Raw genomic sequence first — 9,099 nt, forward strand, 5'->3', positions numbered from 1 at the left:
AATCAATCAGTCAATCAATCAATCAATCAGTTGTATTTATTGAGCGCTTACTATGTGCAGAGCACTGTACTAAGCGCTTGGGAAGTACAGATTGGCAACATACAGAGACAGTCCCTACCCAACAGTGGGCTCACAGTCTAGAAGGGGGAGACAGACAACAAAACAAAACATACTGACAAAATAAAATGAATAGAATAGATATGTGCAAGTAAAATAAATAAATAAATAGAGAAATAAATATGTACAAGCATATATACATATATACAGGTGCTGTGGGGAAGGGAAGGAGGTGAGATGGGGGCCTTCAATAATAATAATAATAATGATGGCATTTATTAATCAATCAAGCAATCAGTCAATCGTATTTATTGAGCGCCTACTGGACTAAGCGCTTGGGAAGGACAAGTTGGCAACACGTAGAGACAGTCCCTACCCAACAGCGGGCTCACAGTCTAGAAGGGGGAGACAGAGAACAAAACCAAACATACTAACAAAATAAAATAAATAGAATAGATAGGTACAAGTACAATAAATAAATAAATGGAGCAATAAATATGTACAAACATATATACATATATACAGGTGCTGTGGGGAAGAGAAGGAGGTGAGATGGGGGCCTTCAATAATAATAATAATGGCATTTATCAATCAATCAATCAATCAATCATATTTATTGAGCGCTTACTGTGTGCAGGTCACTGGACTAAGCGCTTGGGAAGGACAAGTTGGCAACACGTAGAGACAGTCCCTACCCAACAGTGGGCTCACAGACAGAGAACAAAACCAAACATACTAACAAAATAAAATAAATAGAATAGATATGTGTAAGTAAAAGAAATAAATAAATAGAGTAATCAATATGTACAAGCATATATACATATATACAGGTGCTGTGGGGAAGGGAAGGAGGTAAGATGGGGGGCCTTCAATAATAATAATAATAATGGCATTTATTAATCAATCAATCAATCAATCGTATTTATTGAGCAGTTACTGTGTGCCGAGCACTGTACTAAGCGCTTGGGAAGTACAAGTTGGCAACATATAGAGACAGTCCCTGCCCAACAGTGGGCTCACAGTCTAAAAGGGGGAGACAGAGAACAAAACCAAACATACTAACAAAATAAAATAAATAGAATAGATATGTACAGGTAAAATAAATAGAGTAATAAATATGTACAAATATATATACATATATACAGGTGCTGTGGGGAAGGGAAGGAGGTAAGATGGGGGGGGCCTTCAATAATAATAATAATAATGGCATTTATTAAGCGCTTACTATGTGCCAAGCACTGTTCTAGGCACTAAGGAGAATAATAATAATAATAATGATGGCATTTATTAAGCACTTACTATGTGCCAAGATCAAAGAAAAAGGGCCAGAGAAACTTTGTATTTGAACTTATGGGCTAGATCAACACAATAGGTTTTATGTGTTGCCAGAGGACGAGCAAAGACCCGAATCATTTAGATTTATCTTTCGTCCAATAAAAAAAAGAAAAAGTTTACTCAAAACATTTCTTTACTGCAGCTTTAATTGTCTTTAGTGAGGCAACAGAAACGTACCGAGACACAAATAGAACAGATTGTGGCCGAGAAAAAAATGTGGAAGGTGATTTGGTTTAGAAAAAAAAAAAGGATACGTATTTTAAGGCCTCAAGAATACTCAATTTCTGAGTGGGAAAATAGTCTTAGTGGTGAACATCCATTTCTTCCTCAGACTTAGCTGAACTGGTCTCAACAGGATGACTTTGTTTTCAAGACTTTTACTGCTATGTCTCCTAGATTTTTTCAACTCGTCCTGAGCTGATCTCTGAGTATTGAGTTCTGACTGAAATGAGATTATTTTTTCCTCAAATCTTCAGGGTCCCAGTTAAAGTGGTGGAAATTTGGTACGCCACCCCTAGTTTCATGTTCACCACCTTCTCTGAGACCCTTCCCATAAGCCTGAACTTCACTGGTAGCAAGAAGACTGTAAACTCATTGTGGGCAGGGAATGTATCTATTTATTTTTGTATCGCACTCTCCCAACATGTACTTCCCAAGCGCTTAGTACAGTGCTCTGCACACAGTAAGCGCTCAATAAATACGATTGATTAGCGCAATGCTCTGCACACAGTAAACGCTCAATAAATGATTGAATGAATGAAAGTTGGGAAGCAGCATGGCCGACTGTGAGCCCACTGTTGGGTAGGGACTGTCTCTATATGTTGCCAATTTGTACTTCCCAAGCGCTTAGTACAGTGCTCTGCACATAGTAAGTGCTCAATAAATACGATTGATGATGATGATGATGATGTAAGAGCACTGGCCAGGGAGGGAGAAGACCTGGGTTCTAATGCCGGCTCTGCCATGTGTCTGCCTTGTGACCTTGGACAAGTCACTTGACTTCCCCGTGCCTGTTATCTCATCTGTAAAATGGAGATTAAATTGCCTACAGAGATCGCGTCCAAGTCTGAATCAGTTGTATCTACCTCATCATCATCATCATCAATCGTATTTATTGAGCGCTTACTGTGTGCCGAGCACTGTACTAAGCGCTTGGGAAGTACAATTTGGCAACATATAGAGACAGTCCCTACCCAACAGTGGGCTCACAGTCTAAAAGGGGGAGACAGAGAACAAAACCAAACATACTACCAAAATAAAATAAATAGAATAGATATGTCCAAGTAAAATAAATAGATAAATAAATAGAGTAATAAATATATACAAACATATATACATATATATATATATATACACATACCTCAGTGCTTAGAACAGTGCTTGGCACATAGTAAGTGCTTCTCGAGTATGATTATTATTATTATGGAGCTAAAGTAGGGTGTAAAATGTGAGTGGACTCGGTCAGTAATAGCTTTTCTGCAGCTGAATGGCGTTGACCGTGACATCAGCCAATTGGTGTGCGTTCTCCAATGGCAGCATGGCATAGCGGATAGGACAAGGTCCTGGGAATCAGAAGGTCTTGGGTTCTAATCCCAGCTCTGCCACTTGTCTGCTGTGTGACCTTGGATAGGTCACTTCGCTTCTCTGGACCTTATTTATTCATTCAGTCAGTCAGTCGTATTTATTGAGCGCTTACTGTGTGCAGAGCACTGGACTGAGTGCTTGGGAAGGACGAGTCGGCAACCTAGAGAGATGGTCCCTACCCAATAACGGGCTCACAGTCTAGAAGGGGGAGACGGACAACAAAACAACACATGTAGACGGGTGTCAAAATCTTTAGAACAAATAGAATGAAAGCTATAGGCACATCATTTACAAAATAAATAGTATAGTAGATATGTACAAGTAAAATAGAGTAATAAATCTGTACAAATATATATATATATATATATATATATATATATATATATATATATATATATATACAAGTGTACAAGTGCTGTAGGGTGGGGGGGGATGGGGAGGAGGAGAGGAAAAAGGATGCTCAGCCTGAGAAGGCCTCCTGGAGGAGGTGAGCTCTCAGTAGGGCTTTGAAGGGAGGAAGAGAGCTAGCTTGGCTGATGTGTGGAGGGGAAGGACGTGGGCCGGGGATTGACGGCGGGACAGGCGAGAACGAGGCCCGGTGAGGAGATTAGCGGCAGAGGAGCGGAGGGTGCGAGCTGGGCCGGAGAAGGACAGAAGGGAGGTGAGGTAGGAGGGGGCGAGGGGATGGACAGCCTTGAAGCCCAGGGTGAGGAGTTTTTGCCTGATGCGTAGGTTGATTGGTAGCCACTGGAGATTTTTGAGGATGGGAGTAACATGCCCAGAGCGTTTCTGAACAAAGACAAGCCGGGCAGCAGCATGAAGTATGGATTGAAGTAGGGAGAGACACGAGGATGGGAGATCAGAGAGAAGACTGATGCAGTAGTCCAGCTGGGATAGGATGAGAGCTTGAACAAGCAGGGTAGCGGTTTGGATGGAGAGGAAAGGGCGGATCTTGGCAACGTTGCGGAGCTGAGACCGGCAAGTATTGGTGATGGCTTGGATTTGAGGGGTGAACGAGAAAGCGGAGTTGAAGATGACACCAAGGTTGCGGGCTTGTGAGACGGGAAGGATGGTAGTGCCGTCAACAGTGATGGGAAAGTCAGGGAGAGGCCAGGGTTTGGGAGGGAAGACAAGGAGTTCAGTCTTGGAGATGTTGAATTTTAGGTGGCGGGCAGACATCCAGATGGAGATGTACTGAAGGCAGGAGGAGATGCGAGCCTGGAGGGAGGGGGAGAGAGCAGGGGCAGAGATGTACATCTGGGTGTCATCAGCGTAGAGATGATAGTTGAAGCCGTGGGAGCGAATGAGGTCACCAAGGGAGTGCGTGTAGATCGAGAACAGAAGGGGACCAAGCACTGAACCTTGGGGAAACCCCACAGGAAGGGGATGGGAGGGGGAGGAGGAGCAGCCTGCAAAAGAGACTGAGAATGAACGACCGGAGAGATAAGAGGAGAACCAGGAGAGGACGGAGTCTGTGAAGCCAAGGACAGATAGCGTGTTGAGGAGAAGGGGGTGGGCCACGGTGTCAAAGGCAGCTGAGAGGTCGAGGAGGATTAGGACAGAGTAGGAGCCGTTGGATTTGGCAAGCAGGAGGTCATTGGTGACCTTTGAGAGGGCAGTTTCCGTGGAATGTAGGGGACGGAAGCCAGACTGGAGGGGGTCGAGGAGACAGTTGGTGTTGAGGAATTCGAGGCAGCGCGCGTGTAGACAACTCGTTCAAGGAGTTTGGAAAGGAATGGTAGAAGGGATATGGGACGACAAGTAGAAGGTGAGGTGGGGTCAAGAGAGGGGTTTTTTAGGATGGGAGAGACATGGGCATGTTTGAAGGCAGAGGGGAAGGAACCAGTGGAGAGTGAGCGGCTGAAGATGGACGTTAAGGAGGGGAGAAGGGATGGAGCGAGAGATTTCATGAGATGAGAGGGAATGGGGTCAGAAGCACAGGCATTTATTATAAATGCCAATAATATGGCATTTATTAAGCGCTTACTATGTGCCAAGCACTGTTCTAAGCGCTGGGGAGGATAATAATAATAATATGGCATTTATTAAGCACTTCCTATGTGCCAAGCACTGTTCTAACTGCTGGGGAGGATAATAATAATAATGATGGCATTTATTAAGCACCTACTATGTGCCAAGCACTGTTCTAACTGCTGGGGAGGATAATAATAATAATGATGGCATTTATTAAGCACCTACTATGTGCCAAGCACTGTTCTAAGCGCTGGGGAGGACAATAATAATAATGATGGCATTTATTAAGCACTTACTATGTGCCAAGCACTATTCCACGCGCTGGGGAGGACAATAATAATAATATGGTATTTATTAAGCGCTTACTATGTGCCAAGCACTGTTCAAAGCGCTGGAGAGGATAATAATAATAATGATGGCATTTATTAGGCACTTACTATGTGCCAAGCACTGTTCCAAGCGCTGGGGAGGATAGTAATAATAATGATGATATTTATTAAGCACTTACTATGTGCAAAGCACTGTTCCAAGCGCTGGGGAGGATAGTAATAATAATGATGACGTTTATTAAGCACTTACTATGTGCAAAGCACTGTTCCAAGTGCTGGGGAAGATAATAATAATAATGATGGCATTCATTAAGCACTTACTATGTGCCAAGCACTGTTCTAAGCACTGGGACGGTTACAAGGTGATCAAGTTGTCCCACGGGGGGCTCACAATCTTCATCCCCATTTTACAGATGAGGTAACTGAGGCCCAGAGAAGTGACTTGCCCAAAGTCACCCAGCTGACAAGTGGTGGAGCCGGGATTCGAACCCATGAACTCTGACTCCAAAGCATGGGCTTTTTCCACTGAGCCACGCTGCCTTAATCGTATTGAACACTTACTGTGTGCAGAGCACTGTACTAAGCGCTTGGCAACATATAGAGACTATCCAACTTGTACTTCCCAAGCGCTTAGTACAGTGCTCTGCACACAGTAAGCGCCCTATAAATATGATTGATGATGATATAGAGACTATCCCTACCCAACAATGGGCTCATATATGCGTGAAGCACTGTTCTAAGTGCTGGGGAGGATACAAGGCGATCAGATTGTCCCACAGGCGGCTCACAGTCTTCATCCCCATTTTCCAGATGAGGTAACTGAGGCTCAGAGAAATGAAGTGACTCGCCCAAAGTCACCCAGCTGACAGTTGGCAGAGCCGGGATTTGAACCCCTGATCTCTGACTCCAAAGCCCGGGCTCTTTCCACTGAGCCGCGCTGCTTCTCATCAAGGTAATGATGCTAATCAACATTCCCCCCCCCCGCCCCCGAGGGCCTTTAATAATAATAATAATAATAATAATAATGGCATTTATTAAGCGCTTACTATGTGCAAAGCACTGTTCTAAGCGCTGGGGAGGTTACAAGGTCATCAGGTTGTCCCCCCATGGGGGTCCCAGTCCTCATCCCCATTTTCCAGATGAGGTAACTGAGGCCCAGAGAAAGGAAGTGACTTCCCCAAAGTCACCCAGCAGACAAATGGCAGAGCTGGGATTTGAACCCATGACCTCTCACTCCAAAGCCCGGGCTCTTTCCCCTGAGCCAACTTGCTTCTCTAATAATAATAATAATAATAATAATAATAATAATAATAATAATAGCATTTATTAAGCACTTACTAAGTGCCAAGCACTGTTCTAAGCGCTGGGGAGGTTACAAGGTTATCAGGTTGTCCCCCTGGGGGGGCTCACGGTCTTCACCCCCATTTTCCAGATGAGGGAACTGAGGCCCAGAGAAGGGAAGGGACTTGCCCAAAGTCACGCAGCAGACAAGTCGCAGAGCCGGGATTTGAACCCATGACCTCTGTCTCCAAAGCCCGGGCTCTTTCCACCGAGCCACGCTGCTTCTCTAATAATAATAATAATGGCATTTATTAAGTGCTTATGTGTGAAGCACTGTTCTAGGTGCTGGGGAGGTTACAAGGTGATCAGGTTGTTCCCATGGAGGGCTCTCGGTCTTCATCCCCATTTTCCAGATGAGGGAACTGAGGCCCAGAGTAGGGAAGTGACTTGCCCAATCTCCCCCAGCTGACAAGTTGCAGAGCCGGGATTTGAACCCATGACCTCTGACTCCAAAGCCCGGGCTCTTTCCACTGAGCCACTCTGCTTCTCTAATAATAATAATAATGGCATTAATTAAGCACTTATTATGTGTGGGAAGCACTGTTCTAGGCGCTGGGGAGGTTACAAGGTGATCAGGTTGTCCCCCTGGGGCGGCTCACAGTATTCATCCCCATTTTCCAGGTGAGGGAACTGAGGCCCAGAAAAGGGAAGTGGCTTGCCCAAGGTCACCCAGCTGACAAGTAGCAGAGCCAAGATTTGAACCCATGACCTCTGACTCCAAAGCCCGGGCTCTTTCCACCGAGCCACGCTGCTTCTCTAATGGCATTCATTCATTCGATCGTACTTATTGAGCCCTTACTGTGTGCAGAGCACTGTACTAAGCACTTGGGAAGCACAGTACAGCAATAAAGAGAGACCATCCCTGCCCTCGACGGGCTTACGGTCTAGAAGGCGGGGAGACAGACATTCATTCATTCATTCATTCAATCGTATTTATTGAGCGCTTACTGTGTGCAGGGCACTGTACTAAGCGCTTGGGAAGTACAAGCTGGCAACCTATAGAGACGGCCCCTACCCAACGACGGGCTCACTGTCTAGAAGGGGGAGACGGACAACAAAACAGAGCATGTAGACAGGTGTCAAGTCGTCAGAACAAATCGAATTAAAGCTAAATGCACATCATTAACAAAATTAATAGAATAGTAAATATGTCCAAGTAAAATAGAGTGATAAATCTGTGTGAGCCCCCCGTGGGACAACCTGATCACCTTGGAGAAGCAGCGTGGCTCAGTGGAAAGAGACCGGGTTTTAGAGTCAGAGGTCATGGGTTCAAATCCCGGCTCCGCCACTTGTCAGCTGGGTGACCTTGGGCAAGTCACCCAACCTCTCTGAGCCTCAGTTCCCTCATCTGCAAAATGGGGACAAAGACTGTGACCATGGCTCGGCTGGCATCAGCCAACCGTTTATATTCTAACACCTAACAGAGGGGGCTCCTTTTGTTTACTGAGGGTATTTAAGCGCTTACTATGTGCAAAGCACTGTTCTAAGCGCTGGGGAGGTTACAAGGTGATCAGGTTGTCCCACGGTGGGGGCTCACAGTTTTAATCCCCCTTTTCCAGATGAGGTAACTGAGGCACAGGGTAGTTAAGTGACTAGGTTGTGCCACGGGAGGGCTAACAGTTTTAATCCCCATTTCCAGATGAGGGAACTGAGGCCCAGAGAAGTGAAGTGACTTGCCCAAAGTCACACAGCTGACAGTTGGCAGAACAGGGATTTGAACCCGTGACCTCTGAATCCAGAGCCACTGAGGCACGCTAAATACTATTGACAAACTAACCAATCAGGCAAGACTGTGAGCCTGTTGTTGGGTAGGGACCGCCTCTATATGTTGCCGACTTGTCCTTCCCAAGCGCTTAGTACAGTGCTCTGCACACAATAAGCGCTCAATAAATACGATTGACTGAGTGAGTGCTTCTCATGGATAGAGCAGGGGAAACTCTGCCAGATCAACAAGTCTTCCAGGCAATCGCATCACACAATTTAAAATACAATACCCTTTTGGGCTACCTTTATCTATTTTATCTTTTATTTTATTTTATTTATATTATTATATATTAGCATTTTTATACATGCTGTATATCTATAGCATTATATTATATGTATATATATTTATTTATATTTTACCTTTATCTATTTTAGCTCCCACCCTTCCTTCCTCCTGAATTCATCTTGCCCTCGACTCTCCCACCTCCAATCCCTCACCCACATGGTTCCCTCAGCTTGGAACTCGTCCATTCCTCACCAAGCCCAGGCCAAAACCCGCTAAGCTACAGCCACATTCATTCATTCATTCATTCATTCATTCATTCATTCATTCTTTCAATCGTATTTAGTGAGCCACATCTTCAAAGCCCTCCTAAAATCCCACCTCCCCCAGGAAGCCTAGCCCAATTAATTCACAAAACCAAGTGGCCACAACCCAATGCCCTTAGCAATTGTATATTTTGTTCCTATCTTCAGTGCTTGTGCTCATCCGAAT

Source organism: Tachyglossus aculeatus, chromosome 18 (assembly GCF_015852505.1).
Source record: "Tachyglossus aculeatus isolate mTacAcu1 chromosome 18, mTacAcu1.pri, whole genome shotgun sequence".
Taxonomy (NCBI): Eukaryota; Metazoa; Chordata; class Mammalia; order Monotremata; family Tachyglossidae; genus Tachyglossus; species Tachyglossus aculeatus.